At 41.8% G+C, this 24958-nt stretch overlaps 1 protein-coding gene across 8 annotated transcripts in view; it reads left to right on the forward strand.

The window, feature by feature from the left end:
* FRMD3 (FERM domain containing 3) overlaps nucleotides 1–24958 on the forward strand; it is a 256992-nt gene that overhangs the window by 25433 nt on the left and 206601 nt on the right. Inside the window, exon 2 of one of the 8 annotated variants that reach the window (XM_043514614.1) lies at nucleotides 1965–2119. The exons of the other annotated variants lie outside the window; for them this stretch is intronic. The gene's annotated coding sequence lies outside the window, so the exon portion shown is untranslated. The remainder of the gene's footprint in view (nucleotides 1–1964; nucleotides 2120–24958) is intronic. 8 annotated transcript variants of the gene reach the window in all.

The raw sequence follows: 24958 nt of genomic DNA on the forward strand, positions 1-24958 counted from the left end.
TCAGCAGATGGCACATTCCTGACTGCTCCGTGCTGGCAGATGTTATCTTGTTCTTTGGTTCTCCCATTCTTGAGGCTGTTGGGTGGATTCCAGTCTGCCCTCCGGGGGTCCTCTGGTTATTTCCACTTGACGCCTTCTTCAGCGGATGGACATTGGATTCTTAGGCTGGCACTTCCCTGATCATTCAGTTAGTATCCACACCAAGCATCCTTCCACATACATCCTCTATCTCTATTTTAATCACAATTGTTAACAAAGTGAGATGAATACAACAAAAGGGCGGGGAGTCTCTGGGTGCTGTTTCTGTTGTTAGAGTATTGCTTTGAGTCTCTCTCTGTGTGAGTAGATGTTACAAAGAATTGCTTTGAGAACAGACTCTGTCTTAGAATGTACTAACACAATTAGCACCTTGCAAGTTTCACACAGAGAGGGAGAGAAACAGTACCAAAAACCAAGACCTCTTAATTTAGTAATACCTTGGAATTTAAACTAATTTGTGATTTTAATACAGAACTTCTTTAATATGATCCAACACTAGTGGGTCTGTTCTTCAATATTTATTATTATGGTTGGTTGTTTATATTGAAATAGTGCCCAAAGGCCCCACTGTGCTAGGTTCTGTACAAACATTGACTTCAGTGGGTCTAACTGACATGCTTAAAATTAAGTATGGGTTTATGTATACTGTGTTGAATTGGAGCCTTAATTATTCCAATATACTTTTAATCCTGATACACCTGCTAATTCCAGTATCTGATCTTTCTTGAGTAGAGAGTGTTATGTTGGACTATCAAATTGGATAGTGGGCTTTTTATGTGAACAAATGTCTGTCATGAACCATTGTGAAACCATTAAACTAATTTTAATAGATGACCAAAGGCAGAATTTTAACCCTCATCTCTAGAAAGGCTAGTAAATGTAATATGTTTCTAATTTAAATTACACTGCAATCTGATAGCCTTTAACAGCTTCTGGCATTTCAGGTCTTTCAACTCCAGCTGCTCTGACTCTGCTAAGAGACTCTGTAAAGTTGGTGTGAAAGAACTCCCCACCTCCAAATCATAGTTTATTATTGAGACATTAAAGCTGGTAAAAAAGAAAAGGAGGACTTGTGGCACCTTAGAGACTAACAAATTTATCTGAGCATAAGCTTTCGTGAGCTCTGATGAAGTGAGCTGTAGCTCACGAAAGCTTATGCTCTAATAAATTTGTTAGTCTCTAAGGTGCCACAAGTCCTCCTTTTCTTTTTACTTTCTTTGTGACAATTTGTAAAAATATTGAATGACCTGGGGCAAGTTACTTGATCTCCTTACGCTTCAGTCAACTGAGCTGTAAAACTCCAGTAACAGGATCGTCTCAACAAAAGATGCTGCAGTTGAGTTGATCTTTCCTGAATAGAAATGTATATATTTGCTTATAGTTTCATTACATCACTATTTTGGTACATAAATGATGATTTGGTTATTAAAACTTCATATCTTGGTGAGTCCAGCTGTCAAATTAGGAGGGAAAAAAGGTATGGAAAAATTCCTTTTTGGTTCAAAAAGGAAAACCATAACCAAAGCAGAAGAAAGTTCATTATCTGCTCATAGGTCTTACACCTCTTAGTGCATGACTTAAAAAAAGAATGGGGAAGACCAAATCTGAGAGTGGTCATTACAATCTGTTGTGAATGCTCCATCAATTTTTACGTTGACCTTTCTATATCAATTTTCTACAGCCTTTTGCAGAAAATATTTCTGACCTATTTTAGATTGTGAAACTGATAAATTATTTATGAACTGGTTTTTTCTTTTACCTTTTCTCTTGAGCATGTTCATTGCTGTAATTTAGGGAATCAATTAGCATGTTGGTATTTATTCTTTAATGTGACATTCGCAGTCTCCTGTATCTTTCCATTAATAATTGTGGACCCATCTTCTTGAATAAATTTTAATATATTCTCTTGTTGTTGTGTCTTACAGAAATATACCAATTTACAAAATAAACTTTAACCAAAGGGTTCTCTTTAAAATTCTCATCGCTCGGTGAAATGTGAAGAACAATAGAGTAGGCTGAAGCAAGCTTTTGCGATGAAGGACCAGTGTCCATTGGGAGATGACGCCCACTGTGAAGACATGTGAGATGTTGACAACTTAGAAAATAAATGGGAAGGAGAGGGGAACAAGGGAAATCAGAGAGCTAAGAAGCCAGGGATGAAAATGACAAAATGAACCTTAGCTGTGGAAAGGGAAAGGTTAAGGGATTATGTAGGCAGCAGGCAGGAGATTTAGTGAATTTATATTTATCCTGTAAGTGATGTCAGAGCCATAACCAGCAAATGCCTTGAGCTGCTTGATAGTGCTGTAACAATTCATCCATTAGGAAATGGAGATAGAAGATGTAGGTCGGGGATGCAAAAAACGTATATTAGCATTTCCTATTTATAAAAAATCTTGACTCTCTTACCTTCATAGGGTTTGAAGATATTTATTAATATCACAAAGCTGTCCTGTTATTCAATACCAGTCTCTCTGTCTCTCTTAGTGTGAAATTTAGAAGTAAATGCAACTGCCTGAATAGGAATTGATGTCTGTTTATGCCATTAGACTCGCATAATAACCTTTTGGGTCTTTTTTTTTTTTTTTTCCAAATTGCTTGTCGCGTTGAAATACTTATGTACTAAAAATTTTGACTTATCGTTGTTATGAATTATGTGAAGAAAAGAGATGATGATGCACTTCTCACTACACAAAATTAGCCAGTTAATAATTACTAGTTAGAGGGGAAGTTGGGAGTAGCTGATACTAATTTAAAATAATTATACATATAATAATATATACTAATGTTTTGATTTCTACCCATCCTCCATTAGTTGTTTGTCTTCCAAGAACATAAGCTTTTAGAGGTGCAGACTGTGTCATCCTATATGTTTGGACAAAGCCTAGCACTTTATGGGTACTATTGTAATACAAATAATAATAATAAAAAAAAAACCCCTCAAAGCCAATGGAGAAAAAAAATAGCAACATAAATAAGACACAGTCCAGCACAACTGAAATTTCCTCAAATAATGGATTTGATCCTGTTATGTGCTGAGTGCCTCCTGTGAGGTGTAGAGCATCTCCCACTCCTAATGACTTCATGAATTCCCCTGTCTTGCAAGAGAACTGAAGGTACTCTGTACCTCCCAAGATAGGGACTTCTGGCATTCTGAGATGCTCAGTTCTGTCTAGATCACGTGATCAATCGCTTGATGTAACTGGGAGATCATTTAACAGGAATAATGCACTCAAGGTTAGAGCCAAAACAAATCAGCTGTGTGGAAACATCCTATTTAGGATTTTTTGTTGCATTCACTTGAATCCAAACTTTTATATTTCTTTGAAATCATCATGTTTCCATAATTTGATGGAGGCCAAGTAAGTTATCTTTCACAAAAAAATGGGATTTGAATCCCTCTGAGGGAATAAGATCTCTGCGTCTTCTCCCTACAGATTTAGATTGTCACCATCTGACAGTCTGTGCATAGCTGATGATGGCTCAATCATTCAGGCCAGATAACGAGCAAAGTTGTTATCTGATATATTTTTTTTTAATAGGATGATTCCTGTTGATGTAGAAATATACTTTCACTTTTGTGGCATTGCTATCTCTTGGGTGTCCTTGTTTATCAAATTAAATATACTGTAGATAAGTTCTGTCTCCTCCTATTGCCTTCTAAGCCCTTTCCTCTCTTCTCTCCTGGTGCAGACAATTATTGCCATCCTTCTTGCTACCAAGGTTCATAACCTCGAGGTCATCTCGGACTCCTTTCTCTCTCTCCTCTCGCATCCAAGCTGTCGACAAATGAACCCTGCTGTTCATTTCTTTATCACGTAGTGAAAATACATCACTTCCTATTAATCCCAACACTGCATGACTATGCTTTGGTTAGCTGATGTCTTAAATACTACAACCTATTTCTCTCTGTCTTCCTCATTTTCCATTGCTTCTCTCCAGTTCATCCGGAATTGAGTAGCTAAAATAATTTTCCATGCCCGCATATTAGACTACATTCTAATCTTGTTCTAATCCCATGTCTATTAAGTCAAGTTTAATGTTGTCCTTTCCTTCAAATCTTTACATGACCTATCTCTCCTACATCCCACCTTTGTTTATTATATCCGGTCTTGTTCCATTCTCTTTCCCCATGCAAATCTTGTTGTTTCCTTTTTTTACTTTTTATTTTATATAAACGTCAGCTGATAACAAAATCTTGGTGTTTGTGTATACTGTTAAATAGCTGTTGCATTCCAACCCTAGAGTTGGCTGCATTTCAGTAGTGAGTGAAATGATCCTTGCAAATATGTGTAATCGTTACTGACCTCACAGGGTATTGTGAAGTTTACTTAAGAAAGGTTGGGGGATGAAAGACATGAAGTACAAAGTATTATTTTGTTTATAAGGAAATCCATATTCTGGTAACATTTACTTTAGAGGAAAAGGAAAACTAGCTATGTCATTGAAAGTGACCCTGGAAACTTGAGATAAAACAGAACACTTAATAGGTCTTTTTATACTCTCTGCTTACCTTGGAAACAGTGCAGTATGACCGTAAAACAAAAATGAATGATTCCTTTAGAAGAGGTAATGATCATTTGCTTAAAAAAAAAAAAAAAAAAACCCCAAACCTTCACTTCCCCCTTTGCTTGTCTTTTGCGTATATTTCAGTGCTGAAAATCTGTTAGCATTACTCTAAAAGAGACTTAAACTGTTGTAGACAGGATAGTAAAATAAATTAATTCTAGCACTGTGCGGTTTATTCAAAATCTTCTTAACCAGTAAGGAATTAATCCTTTTACATAATACTGCTGTTAACTTAATAAAAGTACTGTATGTGTACATTCTGTTGGAGCCTATTAACCAATCAGAATGTAAAATTAGGAGACACATGGTCTAATGTTTAAAGCACAGCATGGGGAATCTGTATTTTGACTCCAGTTGTCAACTGTGCCACTGACTTGCTATGTGACTTGGGGTAAATTCATCTCAGTTTCTCCCTCTGTAAAAAGGGGCAAAAATAATACTCAATACTTCTGTAAATTTCTTTGAGAGCTTAGAATTGAAAGTGCTACATAAAGTATTATGTTAATTATTAGCTTTGAGATTTCCTACACTATGCAGGAGCGGGGCTTGAGGCATTGAAGCTTGAACATCATTCACAGATCTGTTTAAATTCTGACTTCAGTCTTATTACTAGTGATTTACTGGGGCGCTCAATAGTTTGCAGTATTGATAATAAGCAATTCTATCCTTTTTCTTATAAACAAAGTATATTGGTTGTGGAAGTCACATAGCAGGAATAAATCTGGAACCCCCAATGTCATTTAGTGTTGTGTATGTAGTAATGTAACTGGCAGAAGGGAATGTTTTCACTTTGTTTTTTGTAGCACACCTTTAAGTACAGAGGCCTATTCCCTGATAGTAGCAACAGCTGTGAAGTGGCTGCTGTTTTGTGTTTCACTGAAGATGCAGAATGCTAAAATGACTCCATGTATCTTTCTTTTTGTTGTGGAGACTTTATATTTGTTCCTTGTTTATTGATTGCTTTTAGTTTAAGCTAAGGAAATCTAGTTTGAGAAATCCATGCATTTCTAAGGTAAAAAGCAGCTCTTATCTGGCAATTATTGGCCTGCTGTAGTAACCATAGGTGATGCAATTAGAGACTAGAGGAAGAATAGATTTTTTTTTTTTTTTTTCTCCCCAGCTCATTTACTTTGTGCATTTGACAACATTTTGCACCTAGTTTCACTATTTCCTCTTAAAAAAAAAAAAAAATCTGTATGCACACTTGTCTGTGTAGGTCTTTCATACAGTGTGTGTGTGTGTGTGTGTGTGTGTGTAAGTAACAGTCCCATGCTCGCAATGCCACGCATTGCCTGGGGAAGCACATTGGCTGCTGCTGAGAATGGTGCGAGGAGCGCTAGGAGCTGGGAGTCCTGGTGCCACAGATCAGGTCCGACAACAACACCATCGTCACCCCGAGCGCCGGGGCATGCTGGAGAGGACCCTGAGGGCGGCCATCCACTCGCTGTACATGGAAACTCTGAAGTTTAAACTGGAACATCATAAAGCCTTCAAACTGACCAGCAAATGGGAAGCCAGCAACCACTTCCTCGCCGGGGACGGCTTCACCCGTTTCGCCAACTGGCGGTTCATCCACCGTGCCCAGCTCAACTGCTTCCTGCTCAACGGAGCTGTCCGCCACGGGAACCGAGACGAGCATTGCAGGAAGTGCGGCTACTCCGAGACCCTGCCGCACGTCCTGTGCTGCTGCAAACCCCACTCCAGAGCCTGGCAGCTGCGCCACAATGCCATCCAGAACCGCCTAGTGAAAGCCATTGCACCACACCTGGGGCAGGTCGCCATGAATTGCACCATCTCCGGCACCGATAGCCAGTTGCAATCTGACGTGGTAGTCACCGACGAGGCCCAGAAAAAGATCGTCCTCGTCGACATCCCGGTCTCCTTCGAGAACAGGATCCCGGCCTTCCGTAAAGTCCGAGCTCATAAGCTGGAAAAATACGCCCCCCTGGCCAACACCCTGAGAGCAAAGGGATACGAGGTGCAGATGGATGCCCTGATCGTTGGAGCCCTGGGCACTTGGGACCCCTGCAACGAGCGTGTGCTGCGGACCTGTGGGATCGGTCGATGCTATGCACAGCTCATGCGGCGCCTCATGGTCTCTGACACCATCCGATGGTCTAGGGACATCTATGTCGAACAAATCACTGGCCACCGACAGTACCAGGAGGTGTGAGCCAGTATGACATCGTGCATCAACTATCAGAAAGGGACTGAGAGACTTTTTTCCATTGGACCATATGAACTGGAACCATAAACTCACTGAACATTAAACACCACTAAATGAGGGTAGATCCGTCCACATCATATCTGCTCGTTATACTCCACACCTGAACATGTCCATTATATGGACAACGTACCCCCATAGCTCAATGTCTGTACTTTGACCCATTAAACTTTTACCCCCAATCGGGGAGATTGCAGATTGTGTATTCCTTACGCCACCCACTCCTAAACCGAATTTTGCACCCCTTGATAATCTGTATCTTATTCCCTGATAACCAGAAACTTCTATGCCTAAACTCTGTACCGTTTTCTTTTTACTTCAACATTATCTTAATAAAATTATTAAATCTGATAAAAAAACAACAAAAAGCAACCAACCAACTAAACACCCCTGCCCTCACAACAACACAGGAAAATGATAAAACAGAAATGAGCAGCAGAACCTACAGGTGAGGTGTAGTATCTCCAATCTAGTGTGCGGGTGTGTGGGGTGTTTTTGTTTTTTTGTTAAATAATTGAAAGCGGTTTCAAATTGATGGTCACTCTTTCAGAAAACTAGTACATATGATTTTAAATGGGGTTTGTAGAGTGTGTATATGTACAAAGATGCAATCCTAATAGCCATGTAAGAAAGACTCATGTCGTACATGTGAGGCACTCTAAAATGAAGGAAGTATAAAATGGTGAAAGCTTTATGTGCATAACATAACTGTTATCCTTGTCAATGGAAACTTTGAGTGTGGGTAATATTGTAAACCATTACTGCTGGTTTGAACTAGTGAAAGTACTGATTTCATTGGGAGTCCTTATATGCACAGGGTATTTATAGAATCCGGGCCTTAATTTACACTGAGACCTTGATTATGCAATCGGTTCTATGTGGTTTTTGGGGAGCCACACTGACTTCAATGGGATCAGTTTACAGGAACAGGGCTATTGGGTTTTTCTTTGACACCATGTGTTTGGTTTTAACAAAACCAAAACAAGTGTTAACTATCCTTCCCAGGTTACCGTATTTTGCTGTAAAATCCAAATCACAAACAAGGCACTTGCAGTGCTTCCCACAAGGTTGGTACTATATCCTACCCACCTGTGATTTGACTGTGCATAGTTTGCCTCATAGTAAAACTAAAGTGCCTTGTCCCTAGTATGTCTTTACAGAGAGATAGCTAACTGGCATTAGCTATCTCGCTGTAAAAACACATCTGTCAGTGAAAACATAACCTTAGATTATATAATCTCTCATTGGGAATTTTATAATTTTCTTTCACAGAGCTAAATACGCACTTAGAAAATAATTCTAACTGATGCAGCAGGTGCATGGAAATGTGAGGAGACCTAGGTTCTAGTTGTCTCCTTAGGCTTTTCTGTGTAAATTAAATTAATTGACAACTGTGTTTCCATTTAATGAAGTAAATGGCAGATTCAAATGTTGCTTTTGTACATAGAGAAATGATCAGCACTTCTGCTTCCTGCCACGTTTAGTTACACTGAGATAATGTATTACAAATAATACACACTTCCTACTCTCGCTGGTTTCAGAGTAGCAGCCGTGTTAGTCTGTATTCGCAAAAAGAAAAGGAGTATTCGTGGCACCTTAGAGACTAACAAATTTATTAGAGCATAAGCTTTCGTGAGCTACAGCTCACTTCATCAGATGCATTTGGTGGAAAAATTTGTTTTCTTTCCACCAAATGCATCCGATGAAGTGAGCTGTAGCTCACGAAAGCTTCTGCTCTAATAAATTTTAGTCTCTAAGGTGCCACAAGTACTCCTTTTCTCCTTGCAGTCTGTTTTTGAAGCTTTTTTGTTGAAGGATAGCCACTCTTAGGTAGCCACTTGTAGCCGCTCTATGCATACCACACGATCCAGTCTACAGCCAACTCTGATATAACCGCATTTGCTCCAACCCCTCAGACAGAGACAAACACCTACAAGATCTCTATCATGCATTCCTACAACTACAATACCCACCTGCTGAAGTGAAGAAACAGATTGACAGAGCCAGAAGAGTACCCAGAAGTCACCTACTACAGGACAGGCCCAACAAAGAAAACAACAGAACGCCACTAGCCATCACCTTCAGCCCCCAACTAAAACCTCTCCAACGCATCATCAAGGATCTACAACCTATCCTGAAGGACGAGCCATCGCTCTCTCAGATCTTGGGAGACAGACCAGTCCTTGCTTACAGACAGCCCCCCAGTCTGAAGCAAATACTCACCAGCAACCACACAACAGAACCACTAACCCAGGAACCTATCCTTGCAACGAAGCCCGTTGCCAACTCTGTCCACATATCTATTCAGGGGATACCATCATAGGGCCTAATCACATCAGCCACACTATCAGAGGCTCGTTCACCTGCGCATCTACCAATGTGATATATGCCATCATGTGCCAGCAATGCCCCTCTGCCATGTACATTGGCCAAACTGGACAGTCTCTACGTAAAAGAATGAATGGACACAAATCAGACGTCAAGAATTATAACCTTCAAAAACCAGTTGGAGAACACTTCAATCTCTCTGGTCACTCTATCACAGACCTAAGAGTGGCTATCCTTCAACAAAAAAGCTTCAAAAACAGACTCCAACGAGAGACTGCTGAATTGGAATTAATTTGCAAACTGGATACAATTAACTTAGGCTTGAATAGAGACTGGGAATGGATGAGTCATTACACCAAGTAAAACTATTTCCCCATGGTATTTCTCCCCCCCACCCGACCCCCCACTGTTCCTCTGATATTCTTGTTAACTGCTGGAATTAGCCTACCTTGCTTGTCACCATGAAAGGTTTTCCTCCCCCCCCCCCCCCGCTGGTGATGGCTTATCTTAAGTGATCACTCTCCTTACAGTACTTGTGGCAAACCTGTAGCTCACGAAAGCTTATGGTCTAATAAATTTGTTAGTCTCTAAGGTGCCACAAGTACTCCTTTTCTTCTTACTCTCACTGTAATACTTGTATATTGTTTTGTACTGACAGATGCATCAGAGAATCTTATCCTTCACTGGTTCTTAGAATATAGAATGAGAGAGTGAATCAGAGCTGTGGATGAGAGCTTAAATTATATAGTACCATTCTGAACATGAGCCACCTCTGGGACTTACGCTGGAAAGTATAGTGAGCCAATATGTGATACACTATCAAACCAGTTTCTCTTGCTCAAGACATTCTAGTTCTATGTTTGGCTGGCTAACCAGAGAAATGTAGAAATCGGAGACTGACGAAAAAACCCTAAATTCTAACCCATCCTTATAGTCCTTAAACTCATTAACCTGAAGATGCAGGTTTGTTCCTACAGATTATAACATGGCTTTACCTACTCCAGGTCTAAAATAATCTCTGATGAAACTTAGTATTTTTATTGGGAGTTTGTGCCATTGTGTAGTAGTTCTCATTGTACAAATGTACAGGTAAACTCTTCCTGTGACTATGATCTAATTTTGAAACAAGATATAACAAGGGAATATATGAGACAAGGGCAGGAGGGAAGATGGGGGAAATAAAATTGTATGGCTATATAGGTTACCTGTGTGCACAATTCAGTGGCTTCACATAATCTAATTTAAAAATAAATATCTGCTATCTCAGGCTGCTGCTCAGCCTAGCTATCATTTTGCTGGCATTTCCTGTAGGTGTACCTTCAAAAATGGCCTTTTTTTTTTTAAACATTTATTTTATTTAGGAAACTTTTATAATTCACAAAAAGAAAAGGTTTCAGAGTAGCAGCTGTTAGTCTGTATTTGCAAAAAGAAAAGGAGTACTTGTGGCACCTTGGAGACTAACAAATTTATTGGAGCATAAGCTTTCGTGAGCTACAGTTCACTTCATTGGATGCAAGCTCAGAGCTTCACACTTTGAAATAATTGGTTTACACCTTGCATATAAAGGGAGATATGGACATAGCAGGCTTGCAGGGGAGGACTCTGAAGAGGGGGAATAGCCTTATGGGTTAGTTTGGGGGCGTTTTCTGTGTGTAAGGGCAATGTAAAAAAGCATGAAGATGATTGTGGGAGAAGTAAACAAAGGGCTTAAGACTGGTAGAGCAGGATGGTGAGATCAGTGACTTATTAGGTACTGGGTCAACGGGGCCATGCCAGGGTCCGCAGCCAACTGGGGAGCCCCTGGAAAAATGGGTGCCCAGAATCACTCTGCCCACCCAGTGCTCCTGTCGGAGCATGGGAAGCCCCTGTGCCCAACCCTAATTCCTGATAGTAGCACCAGGCAGGTGGAGCAGGGAAAGCCCCTGCACCGCAATCCTGCTCTTTGGTAGGAGTGCTGGGAGGAGGGGCAGGGGAGACTGCAGATGGAAGGGCAGGGAGGTGCCCTCACTCGCTCTGGCTCAGAGCCCCACAAATCCCTAATCTACCTCTGGGTGATGTGATAAAGAACGTGAGTAGGGAGGGACACAGTTGTAAAGGGTCTGAAGGTGAGGACAGGAAGGTTAAACTTGATACTCGCCATTTCCACTGCATCAGTGGATTTCAAGGTGGAAGAGGGAGGGAGTGTGTGCACAGAGCATCAGACAAGAAGGATGATCTTAGCCCGCTTCATTTTGTGTGGGCTGAAGAGGAGCAATGTGGGTATCAAAAGGCAAGAGACTAGAGGGTTACGGTAACTGAGACAAAGCTAAGGGCTTGGGAGAGTATTCTGGCTGGGTGGGCAGAGAAAAATAAATGCTGTGGAGGAGGAAGAGGCAAGACTTGGAGGCAGCCTATGTGAGATTGGGGGAGAGATGGAGGTGTCAACAAAGATTCCAAGGTTACAGGCCATGTGTTCATGCCTTCAAATTTCTATAGCTGGTTTATCTTATTCTTCGCTTTAGCTGCTGTTTTAATTAAAGTATAATTCTTCTAATATTCCCATCAGCTACTTAGTGACATCTTTCAGAGTAGCAGCCGTGTTAGTCTGTATTCACTAAAAGAAAAGGAGTACTTGTGGCACCTTAGAGACTAACAAATTTATTAGAGCTTAAGCTTTCGTGAGCTACAGCTCACTTCATCGGATGCATCCAATGAAGTGAGCTGTAGCTCACGAAAGCTTATGCTCTAATAAATTTGTTAGTCTCTAAGGTGCCACAAGTACTCCTTTTCTTTTAGTGACATCTGTTACTGTAACCTGAATTCCTTACAACTTGATGGGTTTTTTTTGTTTTTTTTGTTTTCAAAAAATGAAGTCAGTATTTCAGGTAGGATCTTGTCAATGCTGCATATAGAGGGACTCCCACCTCCCTGGACCATGGGCATGATGATCCTGCATTGCAGATATGTTTGCTTTGCTTTCCACTATTGCTTTTCAGTCTCTATTAACATTGTTCATTTCCATATATTAGATGACTGTGTTAACACCAGGCCTAACACAGATCCTTGCAATATGCCACTGAGACCGTCATATGATTCAATACACCGCTGTTTCTTATTACCCTTTTTCTTCTGACGTTCAGCCCGTTGTCGGTCCTTGTGACAATACAATGTGCACAAGCCAATTCTGAAATGTTCAAATATGATGGTGAGACACTGTGCAAAGTGCTTTTACAAAAGTCAAAATACATGCAATATTTGTAATTTCCTTGGTCCACTGGTTTTGTATTTATATAAAGAGAGATCAAGTTTGGTTTTTATAAACCTATGCTAATCATAACTTATGCTTCTGCTATTCTCTAGATGTTTGTAGGGTTTTTTTAAACTTTATCAAGGCAAAGTTACAATAAAACTTTTTAACGTGCTACATACGTTACTTACTCAGGATCAAGTTAATATTCTAAGAACCTGGCTAAAGATTCTGGCTGGCTGGCTAGCTGAATATGCTAAGAAGGGTGACCAAATTTCTAAGTACTTATCTTTTTGGCGCGTCTCTTGTGTATGTACTTGATGTGAAAGCTTTTTCATTATAAGGATAGTCTATATTTTATTATCCAGTACCACTATCCTGTGGGTGAGAAGTCACATTTTTCTGGTAATGTGCAATACAAAATGCTAACAATAAAAAAAAAAAATAAACACATTGTTTAAAATGTAGATTATTTACTGGAACATTTAGTAAGCAGGTCAAGGGATCTCTAAGAAGCCAGCATTTTGTCATAAAATGCAACTCTTTAATTTCCTCCCAAAACTACCTAATTCCTGGACACAACCACCTCATGCAAATATGTTCTCCCCTTCCCTGCACATCCTCCAACAGAGGGCCTTCCTAGTAGCAAAAACATGATGGATCTTAACTGGAATCAAATGCCATCTATGCAGTAGTTTATAACAATTTTCCTTATGAGCTACTCAGATTGAATATGCATATTGCTTTTCCCATGGAGGAGCAGCGAGGTTGGGGGGAAGGGGCAAAGCAAGGAGAGGACAGTGAGAGGGAGAGCACGTAAAGGGCCGATGGGTGGGCAGCAGTGGCGACATGTAACCAGCTGCTGCCTGGCGCCTGCCCACACACGCCAGCCACTGCATCACGCAGCTGGTGCCAGCTGGAAATGGGATTGATGATGGACTGACGGGGAATGTCCAGGCCCTGTGTGCTGCAGATATGTGTGCTGCAGCTTCACCCTACAATCAGCCTTGCACACCTACCCCCATCATCAGCCATTGGACCCCCCCACTTATCGCTGGTGGATGGGTGGCTGGGGAGCGGGGATCCAGCCAGCAACAGGTCCTGCCAGTACTGATGGGAGGGGGACAGAGACAGAAAATATGGGACAATTTGCCTGTTTTTAAGAAAGTCGGGATACCTGCAGAAGGGCTTAAATGTGGGACTCTCCCTTTAAAAACAGGATGTCTGGTCACCCTAATTTAGTGTCCTGAACATTCTTTCTAGTGCAGATTTATGTTAATTGTTTAACATTTGCATTATTACATTAAAATTGAATGATATGTTAAATACTGGGGAAGGGATCAAAGATACTAGAGAAGTTTCTCTGACCTTCAAAAACTTTACAATTTTTTTTAAGAGACCTAGATGTTTTTTCATTTAATAATTACATTTTAAAAATGATTTGTGTTCAAGGAAATTTACTGTTAAACACTTTTTAAAAATTTTTTAGACTTGTGTTCTGTGTGCATGTTAGACTTTCCATTCTTTGCTTATATGCTGGGATTTGTTTGGACTTGTTACCTTGTTTATAGGAAATTTAGGTATGTATATCATTTTTTGGTTAAGGTGCCCAGGGCCTCTGGCCTTCATTTATGGACTCTCATACATTAAAATTTCTAACCAGTGTTCAGTTGATAAATTGTGGTATGCAAAAATAAATACAAGCTTAATCTTGGATTTGCAGCCCCAATGCCTGTTCTCTGGAGTGTATTGCTTTTATGCTTTTGCTCTCTGATTAGAATTTTCTTTTTCAAATGGATATCCAAAAGAATAGTCAGGAAATTGGATTTCCTCTTCCTCCCCCTCGCCCCCCACTCTCCCCAATTAACCAATATGTTGAGGATTGAAGGGTTTTGTTGCATATGACATCTTTTCAGCTGATCGCTCTGGAAAGCATTTGAGATGTGAAATAACATTATTGGAAGACTTTCCTGCTTCCCCATAACCATAGAAATAACTGCGATCTGTTGTGGAGTTATTCCCCTCGCCCCCTATTGAATCTAATATTGGCAATGTAATCGACTCTCTCTTGGTAGAGGTAATAAAATACCTCGCTTCTGTTCACTGGGTCAGAAGATTTTTTTTTTTCCTGGTCTGTTTTCATACTGTGATCATCAGGCATGGCAGGGTGTAAACAATAATTTAAACTATTAATTTGATGACTTGACAGTGCCAACAGACTGTAAGAAGAACCTTGATCATCACAAACCTGCAGAGCAGGTTTGTGCCTTAAATCATGTTTTTGGCCTATTTCCATGTGAGGTACCGAAGGGATTGCATTTCCTAACTCCTTCTGCTTGTTTTGCTTCTTGAGGATTTATTACTCTTGCAGAACACAAAATATTTACAAGGAGAAGGTTCTCAGAATGCTTTATTCCCTCTGGTTGTATGATCGAGAGAGGTTATGAATCCAGGGAAAATAAGAATCTCATGAATTCTCTTTTTATGTTTCAGAGTAGCAGCCGTGTTAGTCTGTATTCGCAAAAAGAAAACGAGTACTTGTGGCACCTTAGAGACTAACAAATTTATTAGAGCATAAGCTTTCGTGAGCTACAGCTCACTTCATCGGATGCATCCGATGAAGTGAGCTGTAGCTCACGAAAGCTTATGCTCTAATAAATTTGTTAGTCTCTAAGGTGCCACAAGTACTCGTTTTCTTTTTATGTTGTTTTCATACAGATCTTATGTTGCTTTGTAATGAAAATTCAATCAGCCCTTACAAAATACTCTTCCTTCCCTTTGACCGGGATAGCCACACCTCCTCCCTTTCCCCACATATTACCTGTGATGTTGTACCGCATAATGCTTTATAGAAATATGCTTATGATTGTAAGTATGACAAATTGGAATATGTTTTATGCTAGATATGCCATGTAACGTATCTTTGCAAAGGTTATGTTCTGCTGAATGTATTCATCCTATTCATATGCATGTACCATTTTTATATCTGAAGTTTGAGTGTTGGCTCTATGCTTGTATTTAAAGTGTTTGCTGTAGATAGCACCTAAGGCAGATTTGGTCAACATAGTGGAAAGGGGTTATTCAGGTAAATGGAAGTACTTGGCTAACAATGGACCTTAATAGACGCCAATCCACATCTGAGCTTTCCTGGGAATGTTTGGTTAACATGTGGGCAGCGGCTTGGCTTGTAGAGAACTGAGTCATGCATGGACATGTGACTTCAGAACTCCCATCTTGTAGCTGGGATTCTACACAGGGGGGGAGAGAGGTTTCCACCCACAAGAGAGAGGCTATATAAGCCCCTGGAAATCCCACCATTTTATCTTCAGCTGGCACAAAAGAGAGCCTCTCTATCCCAAACTGATGCCTGAAGGAAACTGGAACAAAGGACAGTAACTATAGGGGTGTGAGTGATTGCTGGACCCAGACTAGGAGGAAGTCTAGTCTGTCAAAGAAGCTTATTGAAACATCTCTGAGGGTGAGATGTACCTGCATTTAGTTGCCTACTGAATTAGGCTTAGACTTAAGTGTTTTGTTTTATTTTGCTTGGTAATTCACATTGTTCTGTCTGTTATTACTTGGAACCACTTAAATCCTACTTTTTATATTTAATAAAATCAGTTTTTACTTATTAATTAACCCAGAGCAAGTAATGAATTCCTGGGGGAGCAAAACAGGTGTGCATATCTTTCTATCAGTGTTATAGAGGGCGAACAATTTGAGTTTACCCTGTATAAGCTTTGTACAGAGTAAAACGGAATTATTTGGGGTTTGGATCCCATTGGGAACTGGGTATCTGGGTGTTGGAGACAGGAGCGCTTCTTAAGATGTTAAGCCTGCAGCTTTTGGGGGATGTGGTTCAGACCTGGGTCTGTGTTTCTAGCAGGCTAGCGTGTCTGGCGCAACCAGTCAGGGCACTAAAGTCTCAAGTTGCCAGGGAAAACCGGGTTCAGAGGTAGTCTCAGCACATCAGGTGGCAGTTCCCAAGGGGGTTTCTGAGACTCAACCTGTCATGCTACCATAGGCGCCGACTCCATGGATGCTCCAGGGCTGGAGCACTCACGGGGAAAAATTGGTGAATGCTCTGCACCCACCGGCAGCTTCCCCTCTTCCCCCCCCCCCCCGCTCCAGCTCACCTCTGCCTCCGCTCCGCCTCCTCTCCTGAGCGTGCTGCTGGGTCCTGCTTCTCCTCCCTCCCAGCTGTTTTGCGTGGCAAGCCTGGGAGGGAGGAAGGAGCAGGGGGAACGCGGCACGCTTGGGGGAGGAGGCAGGGCCAAGGTGGGTATTTGGGGAGGGATCCAATAGGAGCAGGGAGTGGTGGAGTTGGGGCAGGGACGGGGGCGGGAGGGGCGTGAGCAGCCACTGGTGCTGACAAAGTTGGCACCTATGCATGCTACCGAAGTCAAACAGCTAAACATTTGCTCAAAAAGGCACTTAAAGTAAAAGATTGTGTGCATTCGCTTACCTGTGTTGATACCTGAGGATTTCTGTGGAAAAATATCTCTCAAAAAAAGATGTGGCTTGCCCAAAGTGAAAGGTTTCTGCTTTATGAACCCGTGAATTGTACCTTCCTGTTTAAAACAAGTATCACTAGTCTGTGACACACAACTGCAAGATATTTCATGCAGTCTCTGGAGAAAATAACACCCTGTGAGTTGCCTCAGAAGCCTACTCAATGGAATTAGATGTGTAAAACCAGGCACAGCATTCAGCTAATCAGAAATCAAAAACAAATGTCAGCACTAAGGGCATCTTGGGGATTTGTGACACTCCGGAGAAAAAGTGAGTCCATGAAGCATGATTACTCTTCCATATATGTAGATGCTCTTTAATTGGTGAAAGATCTGCTGCAATACTGAACGATTTTCATTTAATCATCCAAAAATAATTCAGCACATGTTAGTAACGTTAGTTATAATCTTTAAGTAGGAAGAGCACAAATGGATAGAAATTGTTTATAAAAATGTGGGGGAGGGGGATTTCAATATTAACAACATGTAACATGTTTCTCCGTGAAGAGAAATATATTTTACAATCCAGTTTGTCCATTGGGGTATTCCACAACTAAGGTGGAATCTGGCAAGCCAGATTCTGAAATGCCTTTCCCACGAAGAGGCAAGTCACACAATGTTGCAACATCTACTGATAAGATGCATTATTTTGTTGAGCAGTATGCAGTTCATGACTGCAGCTGTTCCAAAGAGAATATGAAAAATGGTGGTGGCAAACATCAGGCAGTTTATTTACATTGCATTCTGAGCATTGACTAAACAGGTTGGGATTTGCAGTTTTGGCCAAAGATTTTCTATTTGTAACATAATGTCATTTATTGTGGCCAGTTATTTATATATGGTAAAGAGTGACTAAGAATCATGTCTTGTTTTAGCTAAACATAATTAAACATGAGACCAAAACATTCCAATAGTGATCCAGTGCTGGACTTATGTATACGGTGACCACCAGATTTTGAAAGAAGTGTAGGGTATAGAAAACCCAGTCACAGCCAGAATCGCATACAAAAGAGTGAAGGTGGCTTCTGTGACTTTGAGGTCATAATCTTTCCAGGGAATAAATAGTTCATGCAAACAGAACACTAACTCTGCCCTCATATGTTCCATGACTATTTTCTTGTGCTTAACTCTTGATACTTACAGGTCTATTTCCAGTGTTCGCTACAGGGTTTCCTATATGTAGTAGAGAGGGGGTTAAAGATACATAGTGACAGGGCATGCATTCAAGGAAGGGGCTGCACTGTCCAGAACTTTGAAGTTCTGCTGGCCTGCAAAAATTTGGCAATAGCATCTGTAAATTCCATCAGGTGGAACTATTTGGTCTGATACTGCAGTGCTCTGTCCCATTCACCTTTGGAGGTCTATAAGAGAGCTTCTTTTCTGAGAACCTTAGGAGATATTTCAGAGGGGTAGCCGTGTTAGTCTGTATCGGCAAAAACAACGAGGAGTCCTTGTGGCACCTTAGACTAACAAATTTATTTGGGCATAAGCTTTCATGGGCTATAACCCACTTCATCAGATGCATGGAGTGAAAAGAAAGTAGGCAGGTATAAATATACAGCACATGAAAAAATGGGAGTTGGCCTCATTAGCACTGACCCCCCACTTAGTAAGGCAACTCCTATCTTTTCATGTGCTGTATATTTATACCTGCCTACTTTCTTTTCACTCCATGCATCTGATGAAGTGGGTTATAGACCATGAAAGCTTATGCTTTCAAATAAATTTTCATCTCTAAGGTGCCACAAGGACTCCTTGTTGTTTTTTAGGAGATGTGTTCCTCCTCAGATGCATTTGTGTGGTCATTCTCATTCACCTTACAAAGGGCTCAGTCGTGGCTTTGCTACAATCCCTGTGTATGGGATAATGTGTAGTTGCACCAACTAGGAGCAGCCCAGGAAACAGATTGTGACGCTGAGTTGCAATCTGCTTCTGAGATGGATGGGAGTGCACATGTGCCAGCCATATACCTGGCATGGTGTATGTCTCTGGTGCATCAGGGCAACTGTGCTGTCCAACACAAAGGTGGTGCGCTGTCAAGGATCCACCCAGCTGGGCAGGAGAAGAAAGTAGCAGGTCTGCAGGTGTTGTTTCTCTCCCCACTGTGCTGCCTCCCTATATGTGGGTTGCTGGCACAGGCGAGAGAGTACCCTTACTTCTCAGCACAGGATAGGCCATGATCTGTTCCTGAGGGTTCTTAAGCACTTAATGCTTTCATATGTTTCAAGGTCCTCAGGAGCTGAGGCAAGGGCTTATGCCACAGCAGGTCTTTCCCCTCAGCCTCAGGTACTCCTAGCAGTGCATAGCAACGTATTTGACTCTGCTCCTCACAAGTTAAACTTGCATGCATGTGCATTGAATCCCTCCTGAGCTGTGCACTTTTTGTTTTTGTTTTGCACAACAATCTACTGCAGATATTTAATGCATGACTTTGTGAACTTGACCAAATTATGAGCTTTAGAGTTTTCTCTGGGTTATTCAAAGCCATTGCCTTTCAATGGCTTTAGCTATGCTAACGTTTCTCTTCACACTGGATTCCTCCCATGTTGTCTAGATCTGCTCAGCGGGAATTTACTATTAAATGTTCTGCAGTGCTATGAGTTTATTTCTGCTTTCCTTTGTCATACTATAGTTTTTATTTTATCTGATTTGCTATTTTAAATGATAGACTATATTTCTGAATTTTGAAGACAAAATTATTTTTTTCCTAGGCTGTGCAGTCTGATGTACACAATTTCATATCTACTTTAAATATCTCAGTTGCTCCAACCATTTAGGTGTATCAAATTAAAATAACCAGCTTAGGGCAAAATGTAAATTGAAACTACGTAGAGAACTGAACGAACATCTATGGAAATAAATTAATCCGTATTAATGTCTTGGTACTTTTTAACACTTTCTTGTTTACTTTGTGGGAATTGCAACATAAAAGCTATTGTTGTTTTTTAAAATCATATTCTTAGTGCACAGGATACAACATATGTTAAAAGGAATATCGGGTCTGATGTATTTTAAAAATGTTGATTGATGAGGCAGGAGCTTTAAAAATCCCACCAAGAGAGGGGTTGGGTATGCTGCATACTACTGGAATCCCCCAGGAAGGTGTGGGGCCTTGCATACTTTTCTGTTCTGAATTTGGGCAGATAGCAATGATTGAATATTAGGCTGGCTGTGCCTTCCTATGCACCACCTAAGGTGTGAAGACATGTTAGGAAAGGAGCTGCAGTGCCAGAGGTGTCCTAAAATGTTTAGTAGGAGGCTCTGCTACTACATGCGTATCTCCTAGGGACCACAACAAGGGAACACATCTACTGTCAGGGCTGGCTCTAGGATTTTTGCTGCCCCAAGCAAAAAAAATTTTTGGCCGCTCCCGCTTTTTTTCGTGCCTCCCCCTTCCCCAAATCCCCGACCCCACCTGCTCCCCCCGGGTATGCCGCATTTCCCCCCCCATTGCTTCCTGCAGCTTCCCCCCCCCCGCAACTCCCCACCCTAGCTCACCTCCACTCTGCCTGCTCCCCTGAACATGCCGCCGCTCCACTTCTCCCCCCTCCTTCTTAGGCAAGGGAGAGACAGCACGTTCAGGGGAGCAGGCGGAGCAGAGATGAGCGAGGGTGGGGGGGAGCGCAGAAAGTAAGGGGGGTAGAGGAACCGCTCCCTGCCCCAGCTTGTCTCCGCTCCACCACCACCGCCTCCCCCGAGTGCACCGCCGCTCGCCTTCTCTTCCCTCCTTCCCAGGCTTGCTGCGCAAATCAGCTGTTTTGCGCGTGGCAAGCCTGGGAGGGAGGGGGGAGAAGCGGAGCGGCGGCACGCTCAGGGGAGCAGGCAGAGGCTGAGTGGAGGCGATCTGGGGTGGTGGGGGCACATTTCTAGGGGTGGCATGGGTGGCACCGGAATACCGCCCCAAGAAATGTGCCGCCCCAAGCACTTGCTTGTTTTGCTGGTGCCTAGAGCTGGCCCTGTCTACTGTGGAAAACCTAAAGTCATCAGGGGAGGAACTCCCATCTTGTACACTTTGGGGGAGACACTGCTGTGGAAGCTACCTACTTAGCAGAGCCTCAAAAGTTCCCTGCTTCCGCTGAGCTTAAGTTCCACTGGATAGTCATGTTTTCTTTCTCGCAAAAGTGCTGGCATCTAAAACTTTATATTCTGTAGTTTTGGATGTGTACAATATTACACTTCAGGTATGTCTACGCAGTTGGAGGTGTGATTGACAGCACAGGCTGGCATAACAGTGCTAGTTTTAATCTAGTTAGCATAGCTAAAACCAACAGTGAAACCATGATGACAGGCTTCAGTGAGGGCTAACGTTGTGACTAGGTACAAGGATCTCTTGTTTGTACAGCCCACACCACACTGAAGCCCCTGTTGCCACTGGCTTCCTTGCTATTTTCAGCAGTTCTAGCTAGATTAAAACTAGCACTGTTATGCAAGCCCATACTACAGTCATACTTCCGGTTGCAGTGTAGACACACTCTTTGGTATGTGGCAAAATTTGTATCTTATTTGCATTCCCCATTTAAAAAAAAAACAAACCCAAAACACTTTTTAAAAAAAAAAACAAAACAAAAAAACCATCCTCTCTGTCTGTGTTTACTTTTTGAGATCTAAATCTGCCTGAAGTTAGAAATGTTTAAACAAAGCCACTTGTATCTTAGAGGAATCTGATCAAGTTGGATCCTAGCTATAACATTTAATAAAGGACCTGTTTTTAGTTATTTTGAGCTACTAAGCGGACTTGCTTGTAATTTTCCAGAAAATAGACAGTAGTCTGTGAGTGAGTAGTGTAATTTAATATGATCAGTGGTTTTTCATTCTTAAAGGGATTTTTAAACCTGCTTGAACTGAAAAAATATAATTCTAGCTATACTCTTTAAATAACTCAACTACAGGAACGCTTTTGTTGTTAAAATTCTGATTAAACTGTAGGAAGAGGGAGAGCTGGTATTCACCCATGAAAGCTTATGCTCCAATACGTCTGTTAGTCTATAAGGTGCCACAGGACTCTTTGCTGCTTTCTCAAATATCTTGCATGTAAAGGTCACATTATGATTCTTAATGTTTGGATTGGACAATATTCACATTGATGAATGCCTAGGGCAAGAAAACTGAGCATATTTGCTTCTGGGGGAAAAATGAAGACATGATGATTTGGCTGCTACTTAGCTTGTTGGATTAGTGCAGGGGTGGCCAACCGGAGCCTGAGAGAGCCAGAATTTACCAATGTACATTGCCAAAGAGCCAAAGTAACATGTCAGCAGCCCCCACCCCCCCGGCTCCGAGCGCCACCCACCCACCTGCAGCTCCCGCCCACTGGCAGCTCCACCCATCAGCACCTCCCCGCCCCTCCCCACCTCTCCCCGCCCCTCCCTGCACCTCCCGATCATAGTGTGCAGGGGGAGGGGGAGGAGCGAGGGCATGGCAGGCTCAGAGAAGGGGTGGAGTGGGGGCAGAGCCTGTGGCAGAGCCAGGGGTTGAGTAGTGAGCACCCCCCCGGCACATTGGAAAGTTGGCGCCTGTACCTCCAGCCCCGGAATCAGTGCCTATACAAGGAGCAGCATGTGGCTCCGGAGCCACAAGTTGCTCTCCCCTGGCTTAGCGGTTGATTTGAACTATCCTGTAGGGAACATTGCAGCAGGATGTCAATGCTGATGAATGTTACCTTTGAACAGTCTACAGATGTATCTTAGAGGGAAAAGAGGAGGGGGGTGTGGGTGGGTGTGTATGCATGCGAGTTGGAAGAAAGAAGAAAAATCACAATGTATGTGGAAAACTTTTTTGTAAAATAAAACTGCTAATTTCCAAAATTAGACCAGGTAACAAGTTCCTGGAGTGAGGGAACCAGTGACAGTCTGGGATCTACAAGAGAAACTAGTACTTTTGGTATAATTTGGAAAGTGTCTGTTGTTAGAAACTTAATGAGCTGAAGAGCTTAAATACTTTTTAATGAATTTTTCACAGTTGGTTTTTAAAGGATTGTTTAGTGTGCTTAAGGACTGTGGGAAGGAGAATGCTACTAAACTGAAAGGATTCTGAATTCCTGGAGACCAAAGATGTAAAAAAGAATTGGTTGCATGCTTATTCTGTTGTTCATAAATTATTCTGTGATATTATGCAATGACTGATGATATCAGAAATGAATATAAGGTGTATATAAGTATTCTTTTTAGTGCTATCCTTGATGACCAGACTTCGGAAAATGTAAATCAACATATCTTCAGTTACATTCCATTTTTAAAATTATTTCAGTATATTTTCATGTGTGTCTGTAGGTCGTATGAGAGTATGTGGTCCGGTCAGAATGCATAATATAAATAGTGCCCAAATTAAATATAGTGAGCTTGATTTTCAGATGTGCTAAGGTTTTAAAGTTAGTGAAAACAATCCCTAAAGAATAGTCCCTGATTGGTGTAGAACTGGTGTAATGGCTCCATACTGGTTCTGCTCCCAGTGGGGTAGGTTTGGAGGCATGTTGGGGGATGGCCCAAGTGCACTGCTCTAAAACTCATCTCTGCTTCCTAGAGGTGATAGGAAGCAGATCATAAGCTGGATCAGTCTTGGGGGCCAGACAATAAATAATAGGAAAAAGCTGACACAAATGAGTTTCATTTAGATTCAGATGTGTGCAGTGTCAATCTGGTAGTGATATGCAGTGTTGTTGTAGCTGTGTCAGTCCTAGGCTATTAGAAAGACAAACTGGGGGAAGGGGTGTAATACCTTTTATTGGGCCAACTTCTTCTGTCTCTCTCCTCACCTACTTTCAAAAAGAAAAGGAGTACTTGTGGCACCTTAAAGACTAACAAATTTATTAGAGCATAAGCTTTCGTGAGCTACAGCTCACTTCATCGGATGCATTTGGTGGAAAAAACAGAGGAGAGATTTATATACACACACACACAGAGAACATGAAACAATGGGTTTATCATACACACTGTAAGGAGAGGTTTCAGAGTAGCAGCCGTGTTAGTCTGTATTCTGAAAAAGAAAAGGAGTACTTGTGGCACCCCAGAGACCAACAAACCCACTAGAGCACAAGCCCCCGCGAGCCACAGCTCACCCCATCGGATGCATCCGATGAAGTGAGCTGTAGCCCACGAAAGCCCACGCTCCAATAAACCTGTTAGTCTCTAAGGTGCCACAAGTACTCCCCTTCTTTTACTGTAAGGAGAGTGATCACTTAAGATAAGCCATCACCAACAGCAGGGGGGGGAAGGAGGAAAACCTTTCATGGTGACAAGCAGGTAGGCTAATTCCAGCAGTTAACAAGAATATCAGAGGAACAGTGGGGGGTGGGGTGGGAGGGAGAAATACCATGGGGAAATAGTTTTACTTTGTGTAATGACTCATCCATTCCCAGTCTCTATTCAAGCCTAAGTTAATTGTATCCAGTTTGCAAATTAATTCCAATTCAGCAGTCTCTCGTTGGAGTCTGTTTTTGAAGCTTTTTTGTTGAAGTATAGCCACTCTTAGGTCTGTGATCGAGTGACCAGAGAGATTGAAGTGTTCTCCAACTGGTTTTTGAAGGTTATAATTCTTGACGTCTGATTTGTGTCCATTCATTCTTTTACGTAGAGACTGTCCAGTTTGGCCAATGTACATGGCAGAGGGGCATTGCTGGCACATGATGGCATATATCACATTGGTAGATGCGCAGGTGAACGAGCCTTTGATAGTGTGGCTGATGTGATTAGGGCTCGTTCACCTGCGCATCTACCAATGTGATATATGCCATCATGTGCCAGCAATGCCCCTCTGCCATGTACATTGGCCAAACTGGACAGTCTCTACGTAAAAGAATGAATGGACACAAATCAGACGTCAAGAATTATAACCTTCAAAAACCAGTTGGAGAACACTTCAATCTCTCTGGTCACTCGATCACAGACCTAAGAGTGGCTATACTTCAACAAAAAAGCTTCAAAACAGACTCCAACGAGAGACTGCTGAATTGGAATTAATTTGCAAACTGGATACAATTAACTTAGGCTTGAATAGAGACTGGGAATGGATGAGTCATTACACAAAGTAAAACTATTTCCCCATGGTATTTCTCCCTCCCACCCC

The sequence above is a fragment of the Dermochelys coriacea genome, chromosome 5 (genome assembly GCF_009764565.3).
Source record: "Dermochelys coriacea isolate rDerCor1 chromosome 5, rDerCor1.pri.v4, whole genome shotgun sequence".
In the NCBI taxonomy this organism is placed as follows: domain Eukaryota; kingdom Metazoa; phylum Chordata; order Testudines; family Dermochelyidae; genus Dermochelys; species Dermochelys coriacea.